Source organism: Neovison vison, chromosome 7 (genome assembly GCF_020171115.1).
Source record: "Neovison vison isolate M4711 chromosome 7, ASM_NN_V1, whole genome shotgun sequence".
Taxonomy (NCBI): domain Eukaryota; kingdom Metazoa; phylum Chordata; class Mammalia; order Carnivora; family Mustelidae; genus Neogale; species Neogale vison.
Genome location: NC_058097.1, coordinates 183,065,650 through 183,083,395, shown reverse-complemented (window position 1 = coordinate 183,083,395; position 17,746 = coordinate 183,065,650).

Sequence of the window (17,746 nt, the reverse complement as noted above, 5' to 3'; positions counted from 1 at the left end):
TTTACATATATGAAAGATCATGTTAGATCCTTATTGGAGCCATGAAAAAAGTACATGGTACTAAGAGTAATCTCTGAAAGAGTGTTATTGGATTAACAGACGGAAGAGAAAAAATGTCTGATTTGGGCAAGCAGTTGAATTTCTGCATAGTTTATTCTATGTGAATTTACCATTAAGACTTTTAAAATAAAATATTTGATACTATTATACAGAGAGGTAAGTTAAAATGAAGTTTATGGACCTTAGTAAATGGAAACTACATGCTCATGTCCTCTGGTACATAATGAAATGAGGGAGAGACACAAAACATCCAGAAGTAAGACAGACAGAATAAAGTGTCATGGATGTGAAATTGTTTCTGATTTTAGAATCTTTAATATTTATTCCATAAACACCCAGAAGTATCAGTTTGTACTTCCTATCATTTCCCTTCAAAACTATTGCAAAAACAATTTGTAAGGCTCTTAAAAGAGATAAAATCAGATTTTTCAAAAACATAAGGGGAGCCAAACTTCTAAAAACACCTAAAAAATCAGGAGTTTTAAATATGAACTATTTGAACTGAGTCTCAAGATAGAATACCATAATTCTATGACTCTAAAGGTATAGACATGAACAAAACTCTTGCCAAACAATGCTCAATTCACACCTCCAGCCAGCTATCCTCAAAGCTGAAACTATCTCAAAAACAGACAACAAAAATTAAAAAAAAAAAAAAGAAATATCAACAGATACTTTAAGAAAACCTGATACAATGGATCCTTCATAGAGGATTTGGATTCCATTCCTGTCTTTACCTCTTCCAAGTCAATGATCCAATTACTAAGTTATTTTTTTTCCATATAAAATAAAAGTTCAGATTCATTTAGAGAAACACTGGACTCTTCACACATATCTAGCAGAATGGCCAAAATCCAAAACACTGACAATGCCAGATGCTGACAAGGATGTGGAACAACATGAACTCATAGCTGGTGGGACTGCAAAATGGTAGAGCCACTTTGGAACACAAGTTGGCAATTTCTAACAAAGCTAAAATACTCTTTTCATATGATTCAGCAATCACCCTCCTTGTTATTTACCCAAATGAGTTGAAAATATATGTCCCAGAACAAAAATCTATGCAGATGTTTATAGTAGCTCTATTTCTAATGGCCCAAACTTGTAGAAAACCAAGACGTCCTTTAGTAGATGAATGGTTAAATAAACTGTGGTACATCCAGAAAATGGAATACTATTCAGCACTACAAAGGAAATGAGCTTTCAAGTCATGAAAAGACATGAGGAAACTTGAATGCATCTTACTAAGTAAAAGAAACCATTCTGAGAGGGCTACATCCATTAAGGTTGCAACTATATGACATTCTGGGAAAGACAACTATGAAGATGGTAAAAAGATCGGTGGTTGCTAAGGATTAAGGTAAATAGAAGGATAAACAGCAGGGGCACAGAGGACTTTAAGGGCAGTGAAAATACTCTTTATGTTTATGATGGCTACATGTCATTGTACATTTGTCAAAACCCGTAGAATGTATATCAAAGACAAAACCTTACTGTGAACTATGAAATCCCGGTAATGGTATGTCAATATAGGTTCAAATGTCCTCTCGTTCAAGATACTGATAGTGGGAGAGGCTATGGGAGACAGGGGAGGAAAGAGGTGGGATGAGGAAGGAAATATACGAAACTATGGTATTTCCCACTCAGTTTTGTTATAAACCTAAAACTTCTCTAAAAAACAAAGTCTATTAAGAACAGAACACTGTAATCTATAAATAAACTTTAAAAACAATTTCATAAGTAGTTCTCAAAAATCATAATAAAAATGATTACCTGGGGCACCTGGGTGGCTCAGTTGGTTCAGCGACTGCCTTCGGCTCAGGTCATGATCCTGAAGTCCCGGGATCGAGTCCCGAATTGGGCTCCCAGCTCTACGGGGAGTCTGCTTCTCCCCCTGACCTTCTTCCTCTCTCATTCTCTCTCTCTCTCTCTCAAATAAATAAATAGTCTTTTAAAAAATGTTTTTCTATATTTTTCCAAGTCTATTTTTTGTATATAGTATTTTTCTTGCTTAATACTATACAATACTATTATTAAATAATAAATATTATTAAATTATAAAACTGTTAGTTCTAAAGATATCTGCCTACATATATCTGCCAGATGCTATTAGAGGCAGTTGGAATGTAATTATAAACTTGAAAGAAAAACTTTCTGTTTTCATGAAAGATGAATTCTCAAAGAAAGAAAATACTCCAAAGAGACATGTCTATAAATAAATTTTAATTTGCTGATCCGTATTGTGCAAATATAATGATAATGAGCATAGGGTTTATATAAATTAAAATTAATTCTCCTAGTTGAAAATAAGAAATATCTCCCACTACTTTTTTTATTTTTTTGATACATTAGAAAGCTGGTATTTTACCTTGAAAACCCGGTAATTTTAAGTCATCTTCTATCTTTGTGAAATACATGCAAATCTTTTTAAAATCTAAATAAGCCTCTTGACGGCTTTAAAACCGAAGTGTATCTTTCTCAGGGATCAAGGAACCATTTTTTGAAATGCAATCATTAGAAAATACAGTGTCCCTATCTTGCGGTTTCTGTGGGATGGTAGAAGCCTTCAGTGGGTGCCATGTTTCAAGTTGCAAAAATTTACCTCTTGTCATAAAATAGGAGAGGTTTGTTTTTCCTTTGGATAAAGTCAATGACATAACACAGATAGTGGTCATCCCAATTACCAAGTGAGTTTAAGATGAACCATGTATGTATTGGGGGCCCCTGGGTGGCTCAGTGGGTTAAGCTGCTGCCTTAGGCTCAGGTCGTGATCTCAGGGTCCTGGGATCGAGTCCCACATCGGGCTCTCTGCTCAGCAGGGAGCCTGCTTCCCTCTCTCTCTCTCTCTGCCTGCCTCTCCATCTACTTGTGATTTCTCTCTGTCAAATAAATAAATAAAAAATCTTTAAAAAAAAAAAAAAGATGAACCATGTATGACAAATAGCATTGTCAAGTGCTTTTATTAGAAAACTCGTTATTGTTTATCTTGAGAACACACACATGTGCTGGGTTGTATCTGCTTGAATATATAGAAGTATGAACTTTCTTCCTGTCTTTGAAATCTGTCGGGAGATGGCCGGTGATGTGCATCAGATTCTGGTTTAATGCTTCTTTATCAATAAAATTGTGTTTTTTCTCTTCCGATGTTGTGGAGAGGTTTTCTGGGTTAGGAAGATATTTTGTTTTTAATTACATTTCCCCAACCTGAGATTGACAATTCTGTAACAGGTCGTTTGTGGGGTTGTGAATTCAGAGAGAATGACCTGTAAAATTCTCCAGAGGGATGATGTTTGAGTAGAGATCTGAATGTTAGGATGGAACCAGCCCTATAAAATACCTGTGGTGAAGAGTCCAAGCAGTGGGAATAGCAAGTGTACCAGCTGTAAGACGAAGATGAGCCGGGCTTGTTTAATAACACAAATCGGCCAGTGAACGTAATGTTTAGAGGGTGACAAATAAGGTGAGAAAGATAAGTTGTGGCCAGGTTAGGTAGGTTTTGCAGTCATTAAAAAGAGTCAGGAAAAAATTCTGAGTGAAACTGTGTGTTTTTATCTGGCTCCATGCTGAAAGATATTACTATGTCTCTTGTTTATGGACCCTGAAGGAGAGAGAACGTCAGTGAGAAACTGACTCAGTGTCTCTTACAGCTGTCCAGGCAACAAATAAGGACTACAGTTAACAGTGGTGGGTGTTTAGTGAGGTGGGTGAATTCAGAATAAATCTGGAGACAGACACTCCATTTGGAGATGAAGACTAAGAAAAAGAGGGAACTGGGAATCACTCTTAAGTCTTTGGCCTTTCTGACTGGAAGGATGATCACCGTAAAGAGCTATTGCAGACTGTGGAATATTAAAGGGGGTGGAGAATCCTCCCCAGCCATGCAGAGCGTGAGACACCCATTAGGTATTCAAACAGACATCGAATCAGCAGCTACAGAGGAGTCTGGAAACTCAGAAATACATTTTGGGAAATCAACAATTTAAATTGTATTTTCAACCATGGGTCTGAATGTTATCTAGAATAGAGTAGAGGTAGTGAAACACACATACACACACACACACACACACAAAACAGTGGATGCAAACTATACCCTCAGGCAAGTGAACATTTGGAGAACTCAAAAAGGGGGAGACACCAGGGAGGAGAATAAAGAAGTCTACTTAGTAGAGTAATAAATAAAATGAAATTATGATGTTTCCCATGGCAAAGTAATAATGCTGGTTTAAAAAGAAGTCAGTTGGGTTAGAAACTGTTTTAAGTTCAAGGGTGATAAGGACAGATATTTGATACTTTTATTTGGAAAGCTGGTCATTTGGTGACTTTGATGAGATCAATTTCAATGGAATGATGGGGCAGAAGATTTCAGTTGAGTGGAATAAGGTGAAGAAAACGATTGCAGCTATCGACAGCTCCTTTGGTAGCTGGTAGGAAACGAGTATAAAAGAAAAGAGGATTTTGTTACTTTATTTTTTAATAGGGATGAGTATAGAATGATACAAACTATCCAGTAGAAAGGGTAAAACAAAACAAAAAAATAAATAAACAAAAGAGAGAGAGAGAAAGACAAAGAACAGAAGAAACTATTAACAGTGAAATCCTTAAGTTAGCTAAAGTAGCAAGAGAATGCAGAATACAACAGGAAGCTTTTGTTCTAGCCATTATAACAGGACAGGCTATATAGACACCATTGTAAGTAAATGTATTGATTCATGTGACTCCTATGATCTTCCTTTTCTCAGTGAAATAAAAATACATAGGCCAGGTTTAAAAGAAAAAGAGAGAGGTATAAAACAGTTGTCTCGGGATGCCTGGGTGGCTCAGTTGGTTAAGCAGCTGCCTTCGGCTCAGGTCATGATCCCAGTGTCCTGGGATTAAGTCCCACATCGGGCTCCTTGCTCGGCAGGGCTCCTTGCTTCTCCCTCTGCCTCTGCCTGCCTCTCTGTCTGCCTGTGCTCGCTCTCTCTCCCTCTCTCTCTGACAAATAAATAAATAAAATCTTAAACAAAAACAAAAACAAAAAAAAAAAAAACAGTTGTCTCAGTGTTATTTTTCTTGGAACTCTAGTAGGATTTCTAAGGTAATGCAAACAAACTTTATGATAAGATTTTTATATCTTGATTTTCAGTTAATGCTATATCACAGGCAGCTTTCTTGCTTTAAGATAAAATCCAGAGTGTAACTCTTAAATAAGGCAAATCTTTCATTTGATAGCTATTTTGATATTTCACCATGATTTGTTGAATTTGGAAACATTTTCCCGATATTTTACTATTATAACTGCTGTAGTTTATGAATATTATCAGGCATGATATTTTTTCCCTGTGTGTCATATCATTATTCCCCTTCTGTTGATTTTCCCACTATGGTGCCAAATGAATAAGTGTGAGCACTTTATAGCCTTTGGAATTATATATATATATATATATATATATATATATATATATTTTTTTTTTTTTTTTTCAAGTTGAGTTCCAAAAGGTTTACATCAATTTACCCTGCCACCATAAATGTATGTGATTGTTCTTTACTTCATCCTTACCAGATTTGTTCAGTGGTATACTGCTTGACAATCTGTTAAGTGACCTGTGGTATCTTTTCCCCAAGAGCAGACCTGAGGGGCCAGGATCCTAGTGTGAATGGCTTATGTGCGGAGAGGGGGTGTGATTACAGGAGTATCAGTAGCAGAATGGAGATGTCTTAGAGGAGAGAAGGGAGCCAGTAACCGGTGCCCTATTAAGTCAGTTACCTCAGTGGGTAACTGGAGTTTAAGCCCACTGGGAAGACTCTGGGAGCCAGGGTAGATGGCATGCCTCAAAGTTATCCAAACTACGTGGGGAAGCAATTATGGTATTTATACCCACACGCCTGCTTACCACTGGTTGAAGCTACTCCTGGTGTCTTAAATCAGGTGGAACTTCTAATCTGTACCATGAGCACCACAGATGTTTTAACACCATGGAAGAGCCACCAGGCAAAGGAAAACAGATAGGCATGTCTAGGAATTGGCTGGAGATGAGCGTGGGCCCTGACAGCATTAACCACACACAGTACCTTGTTTGCATTGCTTTTGGTTATAATGGCCACAATGTGAAAAACAGAAGATGGGTAGGATGTGTTTAGCCATCGCTTTGTACCCAGCACGCTGCTGACCCTGGCACATTAGTCCTTTCTCTTCATTTTACCTCAGATTCCAAGACCCCAGCTACTTTGTTGTTTCTGTTGTTGACAGTATAGATATTTTCAGAGATTTTTATTTTTTCATTCTGTAACCAGAATGAAAAAAAAAAAAAAACCACCACCACCCTTGATAACTTATTCTTTTATTCATCTCATTTTTCTTACTTCAGTTCTATTTTTTTTTACTTGAGTTCTATTTTTTAATGAACTTTCAATATCCCCAGATTTTCTTTTTAACATACCTAGATGAAATATTCATGAAGCATACCTGGGTGAAATATTTTCTGAGGCTACATGTAGGAAAAAATGGATTTTATTCTTTTCCAACATGATTAACAACTTTGTTGGATATTAAGATCTTCATATATAGTAGCCTCACTTGAATGATGGCCTTACTTTTATTATTGGATTTTGTTAAAAAAAAATAAAAAAAAATAAAAAAGAAAGTTAAAATGATTTTGGTATGTATTTCTAGAAAACTTTTCCCCCCCCTTTGGAAATTTTTGATATTTTTTCATCACTGAAATACAAAAATATTTCTTATTTATGTATTTTTCATAAAACATTTTAATTTATTTTTTTTAAATTAGAAGATTTTATTTATTAATTGACACAGAGAGAACCAGCAGAAGAAGGAGAAGCAGGCTATCCACTGAGCAGGGAGCCCAATGTGAGGCTCAATCCTAGGACACTAGAATCATGACCTGAGCCAAAGGCAGATGCTTAATCAACTGAGCCACCTGCGTGCCCTTTAATTAATTTTTATTTTAATTTTCCTTTCCTTTTATACATATGGTAGTTTTTGTTTTTTTGTTTTTCCCTCTGTAAAGTCTTCTACTCTGTTTCTCCTATGACAGACTTAAAATGCATAGGTTGGAATCCTAACATCAGTTCCCCCCCAAAAATGACTTTTAATATAATTTCCCAACTCATAAATTTCCCCAATATTATAGAGTTTTTCTTTCAATTGTGTCTCATTGTTGAAAGAGTATTATCTCTGGTTTTTCCTCTAAAACACAGATTTGAGACGGTTGCTATTCCTCCTGTGTCTGTTCATATGTACATTTCCACAACTCCCATGGCTCACTTGTCTTCTGCTTCACAAACCTAACGGACATGCCTCTTACTAGCAGACCTGAACTCAGAATTACTTGGGTAAAGGAATTTGGTAAATCTTATCCTAAACTGCTCTCTCAACAGATAACAGTTTTTTGTGTTTTTGTTTGTTTGTTTGTTTTTTGTTTTTTGTTTTTTCATGTGGCAATTGGTTGTTCCCTTGATGTTGTTCAAAAAAATACTGCCCCAAGATGGGCTCTGTGTGTGTGTGTATTTTTTTATTTGCATGTGTGTATTTTTGAGATTTTATTTCTTTAGAGATTGATGTATATGTTTTAATTCTCTATCATCAGCTTCTCTAATGACCACATTAAAAAAAAAATTAAGCCTAAAGTAGCAGGAGAGAAACTCAAAATAATTGATCCCAATGTTCTAAGATAATGTAAATGCTATACTTTCAGCATCTTTAGGTTTCAACCGTCTCTTAAGATAACCACACGCCACTGTGCATCCTGCTTCCTTCCTTTAAACATGTAAACAGAGAAGAATGAAACAGACAACAGCAACTCTCTCTGCATGAGAAACAGCTAGATGCACTCAGTTAGGTATAAGTCATCTTGGAAACAGGATTTTTAATATGAACACAATTCAGAGGGACTGCTTTATGCCATCTCCTATTTACTTAGAAAAAGGGCAAAAGCCATTTTATAAAAATTTTTAACCATATTGAAATTACTAAATGAATTTTGTCTTTCTCTCAACTACAGGCTTAATTTTCATATTCCATCAATGGCCATATATGTGTCTAATATCCAAAACTATATCAAAATATATCGATGATTTGATTTAAAAAGCTAGAAATAGGAGCACCTGGGTGGCTCAGTGGGTTAAAGCCTCTGCCTTCGGTTCAGGTCATGATCCCGGAGTCCTGGAATCAAGCCCCACGTTGGGCTCTCTGCTTAGTAGGGAGCCTGCTTCCTTCTCTCTTTCTCTCTCTCTCTCTCTGCCTACTTGTGATCTCTGTCTGTCAAATGAATAAATAAAAAAATCTTAAAAAAAAAAGCTAGAAATAAAAGTACATTTTACTTTAAGAACTTTACAAAAATATGTACTTTCAGAGTGACAAAATTACTTCAGCTCCTAAAGTAAATTCTTGTCTAGAAACTCTGAGTCTGGGAATGGCAAGTGGTGAGATGGTGCAATGTACCTACCTACATGAAAAAGACAAGGACGATTTTGGACTCTGAGCTACCTACTTAAGCCAAGTGGAAGAAGACAGCATCTCTCAAAAAACAAGTTCTTAGTTATAGTTATTGGGAACCAGGATTTCCTGCTAGAAACAGGATAGAAAATGCAAGCAAAGTGAACTCCTTGGAAATGAGAAAATGCTCAATGATCAGTCTTGGGGCAAGGTTCAAGGCTGGCGTATCGTCAAGAGTCATTTGATGAGGCAGCTCTGGTGTTGGTCTGTCACCATAGTTCCAATGCTTGAGTCATTAAATCATTCTTCATGTAAGTCAAGATTTGTGCGAGAGAGAGAGTAGAGACAGATGGCTGTGTGGAGGGGGCATGGCTGCAAAACAAGCAGGTCCTCAGTGTTTCCAAAGGTTAACAGAATGCACATCGTTCCTGAAAAATGTCTTGATGAACTGCTGATCAACTTATATTGAGAAAAGAAGTGTATACTATGCCAAAAGAATCAGCCTGTATGGATAGGTAAAACAGATGACTTCCCATACTGGATAATTTCATGGGCCACCAAAACCTCAGAAACTTCCGTATTATCCCTCAAGCTTTCATGTGTATGTTTATTCAAAGCAAATTAATGATAATTTTTTTTTCATATCAAACTGAAAATTCCCAAAGTGAAGATGAGAAGAGAGTGTTTTGTAAATGTTAAGACAAAAAGTGGTGTAGGGGGTGTGGAGGCCAAGAAAAACAAGGCTGTACCCACCTTGAGTCTAGCCCTGACATAAGTGCAGCCATCTTGACGTTACGGATTATCACAAAATATTTCTCGGGTTCTGACCTACTCAGGTTAGCACTTTAAACAGTCCTCTCTCCTTTAATGATTGATTTAAACCCCTGGACTGGAAAAGGGTTTTTTGTCAAATAGCAAAAAAAACTTATTTGAGCTTCATTTTCTTTTTGTAACACTAATCTTGTTTTGCTATTTTCTCCCATGTCTCCTCACCTGACTTCAACTCCTTCGCTGTCTTAACTTCCACAGATGATTCTTTCCACTTGGGAAGATCACCTGAGCAGTCTCCCCTGGACTCAGCTGCCTCTGTCTTTCATAACTCCCCTATACATTCCCCAGTTGGCCAGTGTTGACCCGAGTAGGTAGGGACAACTCTATGCCCCTGTTCAGAAGGAAGAAGTTACAGAAGATGAGACCTTCCATCTTCAACAACCTAAAAGATTTAAGAGTCAAAATTGTTCAGGGGAGAATGATGTGGGAAACAGAGGCAAAAGAAAATCATTAAAATTCCTCACCTACTGACATGCCCTTGAAGCAGACAGAGTGGCTCTCTCCTGGGGACTCAACTGCCCTCACCTTGAGGTTTTGCTAAGGACAATCCTAGCCTGACCGACCCCCTACTCCAACAGGTTGAACCAGGATCCTGTAAGTCTACTTTAATAATTTCTTTAGGAAACTTTATCTCTAAACCCCCAAGATAGTGTCAAGAATCATTCCCAAGCATATGGCCCACTGATACACATCTAAAGTGTCTCATGAGAAAATTTTTATTACTGGTAATAAATAACCTTTCTCCCAACAATAGCTAGCCCCTCAAGGTCCTGGAGACCTTGTTCCCAAGATTCCTTAGAGACTTACATTATCCCTAATCCCCTTTGTCCTCACCCACTGCCAAGTCCACCCCCACTCTGCCTTTAAAAACACTGACTATAATCTGGTTCAGGGTCCAAGTCCCTACTCCACTGTGTCAGGTATACTTGGGCCCAAGCTTAAGCTTGTTAAATAAACCCTCATGTTACTGCATCAGTGTTGGCTCCTTGGTGGTCGCTCATACGGGAAAACTCAGGTACAACAGGGGGGATATTTGAAATTCTCATCAGTCATGCAGCCATGGAAGTATTGAAGTGTTTTTTGTCTTTGTTTTTGTTTTTATTTGCTTTTTGACTCCTTTTCTGTCTTTATCTAGCATTGTGCTGGGAATTACTGTGGATTTTCAAGAAATGCATGCAGAAATTTTACGTAGGATAAATATAAAACAATAATGAGGAAGAGGAAGAAAGTACCAAATGGTACTTTCATGGAGTACCATTTTTAGGGATGCGATAAATTTCATGGAGTCAGGGTACACACAAAGACAAGGAGGTTAATGCTAAATGCAAGGTCTGCCTTCTTTGCAATATGTTTAGAACCAGAAAATCCTAAGTACTTGGCCTCTTGAAAACATTGTGTATGGCCCTCTCATTATCCTCCTGCCTCTATAAATACTCTTCTTATGCACAAGATACACACAGCTCTAATGTTTTTGTCCTTCAAACTGGAATAGTTTCTTAGGTTGTTTATGCATGGGTTAAGACAAGAATCAAGCTAAATGCAAACATGTTTTTCTATCAATAAATTAAGGTACTCAGGCTCAACTGAAAAATGAGATTTCATTTCATTCATTCCTCAGCATTTTCTGGTCTGAAAAAAATGCAATTGGTATCATCAGTAAATGAGTCATGTTAGAAAAGGCCAGACATTTAGTACAGGAAGACTTCCTGTGCCCTGCTCAGATAATGAAATCCTCTAAAAAAGCTATGATGTAGTCTGTCTATGTTTTTCCCTCTTTCATAAAATTCAGGATATGATTCAAGGCAACCAGAAGAGTTCAGTCTAGAATAATCTTAGTGTTATAAAGTCCGTGATGGCTGATTAGGAATTATAAGCTTTATCGATATAACCTTTCAAATGTCCATCAAAATTCTTCCTATAGATTAAACTTGATAGGCCAGACTCTATATGAAAGAATGAAAATAAAAGATACATCTGACTTTCTGAATCTGTTGTAAAAGGAAGGAGTCAATACTGAAAAAGTGGTGTTGGAATGAGGGGAAATCATAACAACAAACACTGATATCAGGAAATCTGTTGGGAACACAGACAAACCATCTGTCCTAGCCAGCATCCTCCCTAGAGTAAGATAAGCCTCTACCTCTGCCCAATACTTTACAGCAGTGCTTCCCAAACTTTAATATACATACGTAGAGATACAGTTAAAATTCAGATTCTGATCAGTAGGTCTTAGGTGGGCCTGAGATTTTACATTTCCAATAAAATCCTAGGTGAGGATTTCCCAATCTCAATAGTATTAATATTTTGGACCAAGTAATTTGGGGAGAGGCATATCCCATGCAGTGTAGGATATTTAACAGGATCCCTGGCTTCTAACCACTGGTCCCACTGCTTTTCCTGACTGCTTATGATTAACCAAAATGCTTTCAGATATTGCCAAGTATTCCCTAGAGGACAAAATCACTCCATTCCCTATGACCACCCACTATCATAGGGAATGCTGATGCTGCTGGTCTTTAGAGCAAGGTTTTGAGATGGACCTATTCAGCTCTCCATTAATTATGCAACTCTCCACAGAATAAGGAGTATGTGCGTCCAAGAGCAGAACATATTCTGGGCCCATGCGTGTCCTTCTTGATCAAGTTCTAGGTAACTAGGACCTGGGAGTTTTCTGCTAAAATGATCTAGGGCTTCTTCTAAGATTTATGCATCCTCTTTGCTGAATCTGTTTTCCCAAGGACTGGCTATGTCATAGATGTAGACGGCGCCAGGACTTCAGAGGAGTGAGGCCAAGGGGAGACACTGTGAGGAGCTTAAACATGAGTGCAAAATCTCCCCAAGCATGCCGCCCTCTACAGTGGAGGAAGAAATAAAAAGCAAAGAAAGCGTCATGGACGAGTTGCAAATGGAGGTTGAGAATGAATCCCCTTTATACTGCCATGTTTTTGTACAGAAACTCTTAGAAGTCTGAATATTCTAAGTTCAAGTTTGGCTTTCTAGTTGATTATAAATGTATGCTTATCAAAATAGAAGTAAAAAATGTACTCATTTAAAGATTCTTCTTTCTTGATTTATAACTTTAAATGTGTTGTTGATGAGCCCCATTTATACTCTTGTCTTAGACTCCACAAATACTAGGAGTTGGCCTAGTTTCAGGGCTGGTGGAAAATTCTCAATGTTCAACACCAAGATAAGGTCCTAATCAATGGGGAAAGCAGAATGCCTTACTATGTAAGAGAAAGGCTGCTTTATGTTGAGAATCCTAAAAGAGCAGAAAACATGAAGCTTAACTGGGGGCACAGAGTTCCTTGTGAGTCTGTCTGACTCAAAGAGCATTTAATTTGTGCTATGCCAGGCATTAACAAGTTTTTCTGTAAAGTGTCAGTAAATACCCTTTGCAAGCTGAACAGCTCTGTTGCAACTACTCAACTTTGTTGTAATCTGAAAGCAGCCATAGATAAGACATAGATGAATGGGTACAGCTGTCTTTAAACTTTCTTTACAAAACAGACGATAGTTTGTCAACTTACTGTTGTAAGGGATTTTTAAGTAACATGTTAGTGGGGCATAATATTAAAGTTGGCAGACAACTTCTCAACACATGCTAAAATCAAACCATGTACTGTGTGGGCGATACAGATAAAAATACAAGAGTAGGTGTTTTTTGTAACCTATCTTTATCTTCATTTTGCCTACGTGGCTTCAGAATCTTGACTACAATCACATTCATCTTTCATTTAGGTGTGCTTATCTCTCTGTAATGATACTTGGGAGGTGTTCCATAGCATGAGACTTAAAGACATACATATAATCATAGCCAAATAAATAACCAAAAATGACTGAATGTATACTCGCAAACTTAAACCATATATAATGGATGTTCTTAATCACCTATGGTATGAATGAATTAAACATCAATAAATAAAAAAAATGAATGTCAGTATTTAATTTTTCTTTATTTGGATTTGTTGCAAATTATAAATTAATGTCACCAAGAAACTGATATTTCCTTTGGTCTTTTCTGAATCATTTACTTATTTGTTTCATCAATACAAGTTTATCCCTATGTATTATACTCTTCCTAGCTCATCTCACCCTATTCTAGGATCCCATTTTCTAATATTAGATTATTTATTACTTCTTGAAGACAGTTTTTAATCTTTGTTCACATGACCTTTTTAAGGTTCATTCAAGTATTTGACCCTTCATTAACAATGTTTTTAAAGATGTTAGGCCCCTTCATTATGTTCTGTTGAATTCCTATCATCAATGACTTAATTACTTAGGAAATAGTATCTTTTTGGTGTTTTCTTAGTACATTTGTTCTCTCTTTAGCTGAACTCTGCATGCTCTGTGGAGTTAATTTCTGCTTTTTTGTGCCCAACTTATGAGTGTTATATAGCTGAACAGAAGGGAGGTGGGTACTATGATCTTCTGCTGAAAAGGAGTAATTTCTTAATTGCAGTATGAGCTGAAAACGGAATTCTCCCTACTGGGAAAAAGTATGGAAGGAATCCCACTTCTGATATAAAATCATTATATACCTTTCCTGGCATCTGCAGGTCATCATAAGGTGGGACACCAAAGCCATTAAATAGTAATATAATTAGAATTGTCCCTTTCTTCATTCTGTAACCACCTCTAGTTTCTTAATAATTCTTGTACAAGAGCGGAAAGATATTGATTTGCTCATATTAAGACATCTAAGACTGTTTTTTTTTTAATAGACTTATTTTTTAGAGTTGGTTTAGGTTCCCAGCAAAAGTAAAAGCACAGAGATTTCCATAGACCCTGTATCCCCATACATGCATAGGCTCTCCCATTATTAATATCTCCCACTAGAGTGATACAATTACTACAATTGAAGAGGAGTATCTTTTGGCCTTAGAAGACATCATATGCAACCACACTACCATGATCTACACACACACACACACACACACACACACACACACACACCAACACAGGAAAACAAACAAACAAAAAAACAAAACAAAACAAAACAAAACCCCCAGAAAACAAAAACAAAAAACGCAGAATTAGGGATTAAATATGAGGTCTACATTCTCATTCCCTATCCTTCACTTGCAATATGCATCAGGTCCTAGTGTGGAGAGGAAGGCAGGCTGATAAAACATTTGCAAGGCAGTGAAATATTTTCAGGTTGAAATATTCAAAAATACATCTGCAAGCCCAACATGAAATATATTACAGAATACACTGAGAAAAGTGCTCCCAAGATAGAAAACCAAGGTTCCTTGCTCATTTCTACCTAAAACAGCTTTAAGGTCTTCATTCTTCTTTCTCTGTAGCTAATACATTTCCAAAACTCTGCAATTACCACACATGAGTAAAGCGGGGAAAATGTGCTATGCTTTCTACAGCACTTCTCAGCCTATCCTTGATAATAATAATGGTGATGGACAGGAGTTTTATTTCTGGAAGCAGAGTCACCATGTAAAACCAAATTATCAGATTTCAGGGCCAAAAAGAACATTTTGTTGGATGTAATAGTTATAAATCATTCCTCTCTAGAATACTGGAAGTTGTGGCTTTTAGCAAAGACATATATCAAATGTAGTTTAATATTGATTTTTTTTTCCTTTGGAAATGCTTTTCAACCAAGAGGACCCCAAAGCTTAGTAAATCTACATGTAATTCTTATCTGGGCTACAGTTTCACTTTCCCTCTTATTTTATTGAGAACTGTTTGTGACAGTTCATTGAATTTATTCTCCCAATCTGACTTGTTACTTATAGGAGTGGATTATGGGGGACTGAGGTCTCAGATTCATCTGGAACATCAGAGGAGGTACTGAAGAGGAGTGAATAATCCCGAGTGAATGCTCCACAGCTCCTGTGAAACTCCTTCCAGGAAAAAGTGTCTTATACATTGGTTACCACGTATGGTCATGTATGTCCCATTGTCCCATTTGTCACATGTGATCTCATTACTCAAGACATAACTGATTGAACTAGATTTAAGTGCCTGTAAAGGGGGAAAAAAAGTCCTATCAATGGACTGTACAGATGTATTATTAGATTTTGTCTTAAAATACAGAGGAATATCAAATCCAACGACATGCAGCTGTCATAAGGAAATGGAAAGTGTGCGTAAGCATAAGGCTTGAAGCAGAACAAACTTTATTTAAATACCTTCCATGGAACTTTCCAAATAATGTTTATAAGCAAGAAAAATTATTTTCATCATAATATAAATACAGGAAATGCTGAGTTAAATAAAGTTGAATGGATTAGTTTAATTACAAAGTTTCTCAGAATGTTTAAAATACAAATATAGGGGCACCCAGCTGGCTCAATTGGTTAAACATCTGACTCTTGGTTTCAGCTCAGACCATGATCTCAGGGTCTGAATAGTTAGATCAATATAGGACAATGTATTTAGTTCAAAGTTTCAACTGGGAAGAGCCCCCTTTTGTTCTAATTGAGCAACATTGCAATGGAGACCTTTAATGAAAGCACAGGGTATGAATACAACAATTACAAACTTGATTATTGCCTCCTGCCTTTCATTGAGCTATTGATGAAGACAGGAGAGGCTCCTAGACAATTGTGTCATCGAAGGTTGGAGCTTTCCTATCTAAGCAGTGCATGAAGGTAGAGAATGGTCAAGCCATGTTCTGTTAGTATTCTGGGCCAACAAACCAGGGCCTTCCATTAGGCTTACACTTAGCCTAATGTCAGAGAACACTAATTGTCTAACCATTATAATTTTCTCTTTCCTTCTCAGAGAATCCTCTTCACCACCACCACCACACAGTTATTGTGGTGGCCTTGGGCCCAGTTACATAGTCCTGTTTCTTAGGGTTTTTGTTTTTTGTTTTTTGTTTTTGTTTTTGTTTTTTTTTGGTAGATGTGCATGGACAATGGACAGTGAAATATTAACAGAAGTAGAAGGGTGGAGATTATCAGAAACCCCTTTTGGCCTTAAAATTTTTCTTCTGCCTGTTACCTAGAATGGGAGTATGATGGCTTACAGCAGCTGTACTGTAACCAGGGAAGAAAGGCCAGGGCTATGGTGAAAACTACAGAAGTAACATATTGAATTAGCTGCTGAACCAAAGGCAGAATTCACCCGCTTTTGGATTTCTGATTGAACAAAGAGAATGAACTCTTACAGGAAGATTACTCTCTTCATATAGTCACTTTACTCTTAACTGAGGGTTTTGAGGACTCTGTTTAGAGTTGCCTAACCTAGTTACAAACATATACATGAGAGGATAGTTGATTCATACAAGTACAACAGAAAGGCAAATATTGGGGTCCTGGGGTACCTGTGTGGCTCAGTGGGTTAAGCCTCTGTCTTCAGCTCAGGTCATGATCTCAGGGTCCTGGGACTGAGCTCAGCAGGGAGCCTGCCTTCCCTTCTCTTTCTCTGCCTGTCTCTGTCTTACTTGTGATCTTTCTGTCAAATAAATAAATAAAATCTTAAAAAAAATTTAAAAAAAATACTGGGGACCTAAGATGTTACCCAGACTGCCCCAAATTTATGACCAAAAGGCATATTCCTGATGATATCTAAGTTGTATATGCAAGTATTTAAGGATTATGGGGATATCTAGGCACAGGAAACATATTTTAATCTAGTTTAAAGTCCATTATGCCTTCAATTCAAACAGAGCCTTTTCACATGGGTCCTAACTGTTCTGCATTATTATCAATATCCATCAGTTTGTTTTACCTTTAAGGCTTACATGAGCCTGCAATTTGAAGATACAACTTTATAAATAAAGAGAAAATTTATTTATATAAAGTGGCATTTATTTTTAGGATCCTGGTACAAAAAGAATATGTTATCCCAAGGACCCATGTCAATACCAGGAAGATCCCAAATGTACTAAGTTCCATGTTACTTGAAGAGCTTAGCTAACACAGAGCAGAAACTGATTTTATCACCTTTGGAGGACTGTTGAAATTAAAACAAATGATGTTCAGGTTTTACTTTCATTTTCCCTCATAAGATGACATGACTTAGATTTTTACTAATATTTGGAGAAGAGACTATTATAAGGAGGTATGCTATTTACACTTCTAAATTATATCTACATCTATATCTATACACACGCACATGTACCTCAAGGAAAGTCTATGAAGATGTATGTAAAGGAGAAGGGTAGGGTGGGGAATGATGAGAAACCACACTGTGTGCCATCCTTGTGTACTGTGTAGATGTAATTGATCAGCATTGGCAGGCGATTAATATGACCCACTTCCTGAGAGTTGATGGTATTGTTCTGACCCACTCAAGCTATGGAATAGTGAAAAGCCATCTGGCTCTATTGGTGCCATAAACTCTTATCTCTGGCTTTTCAGGCAACATGGTCTAACCAATTGAGGTTAATCTCAAGGACAACATTCCCCATCAATCAGGACATTTAATTTATAAGTAAACAGAAAACAA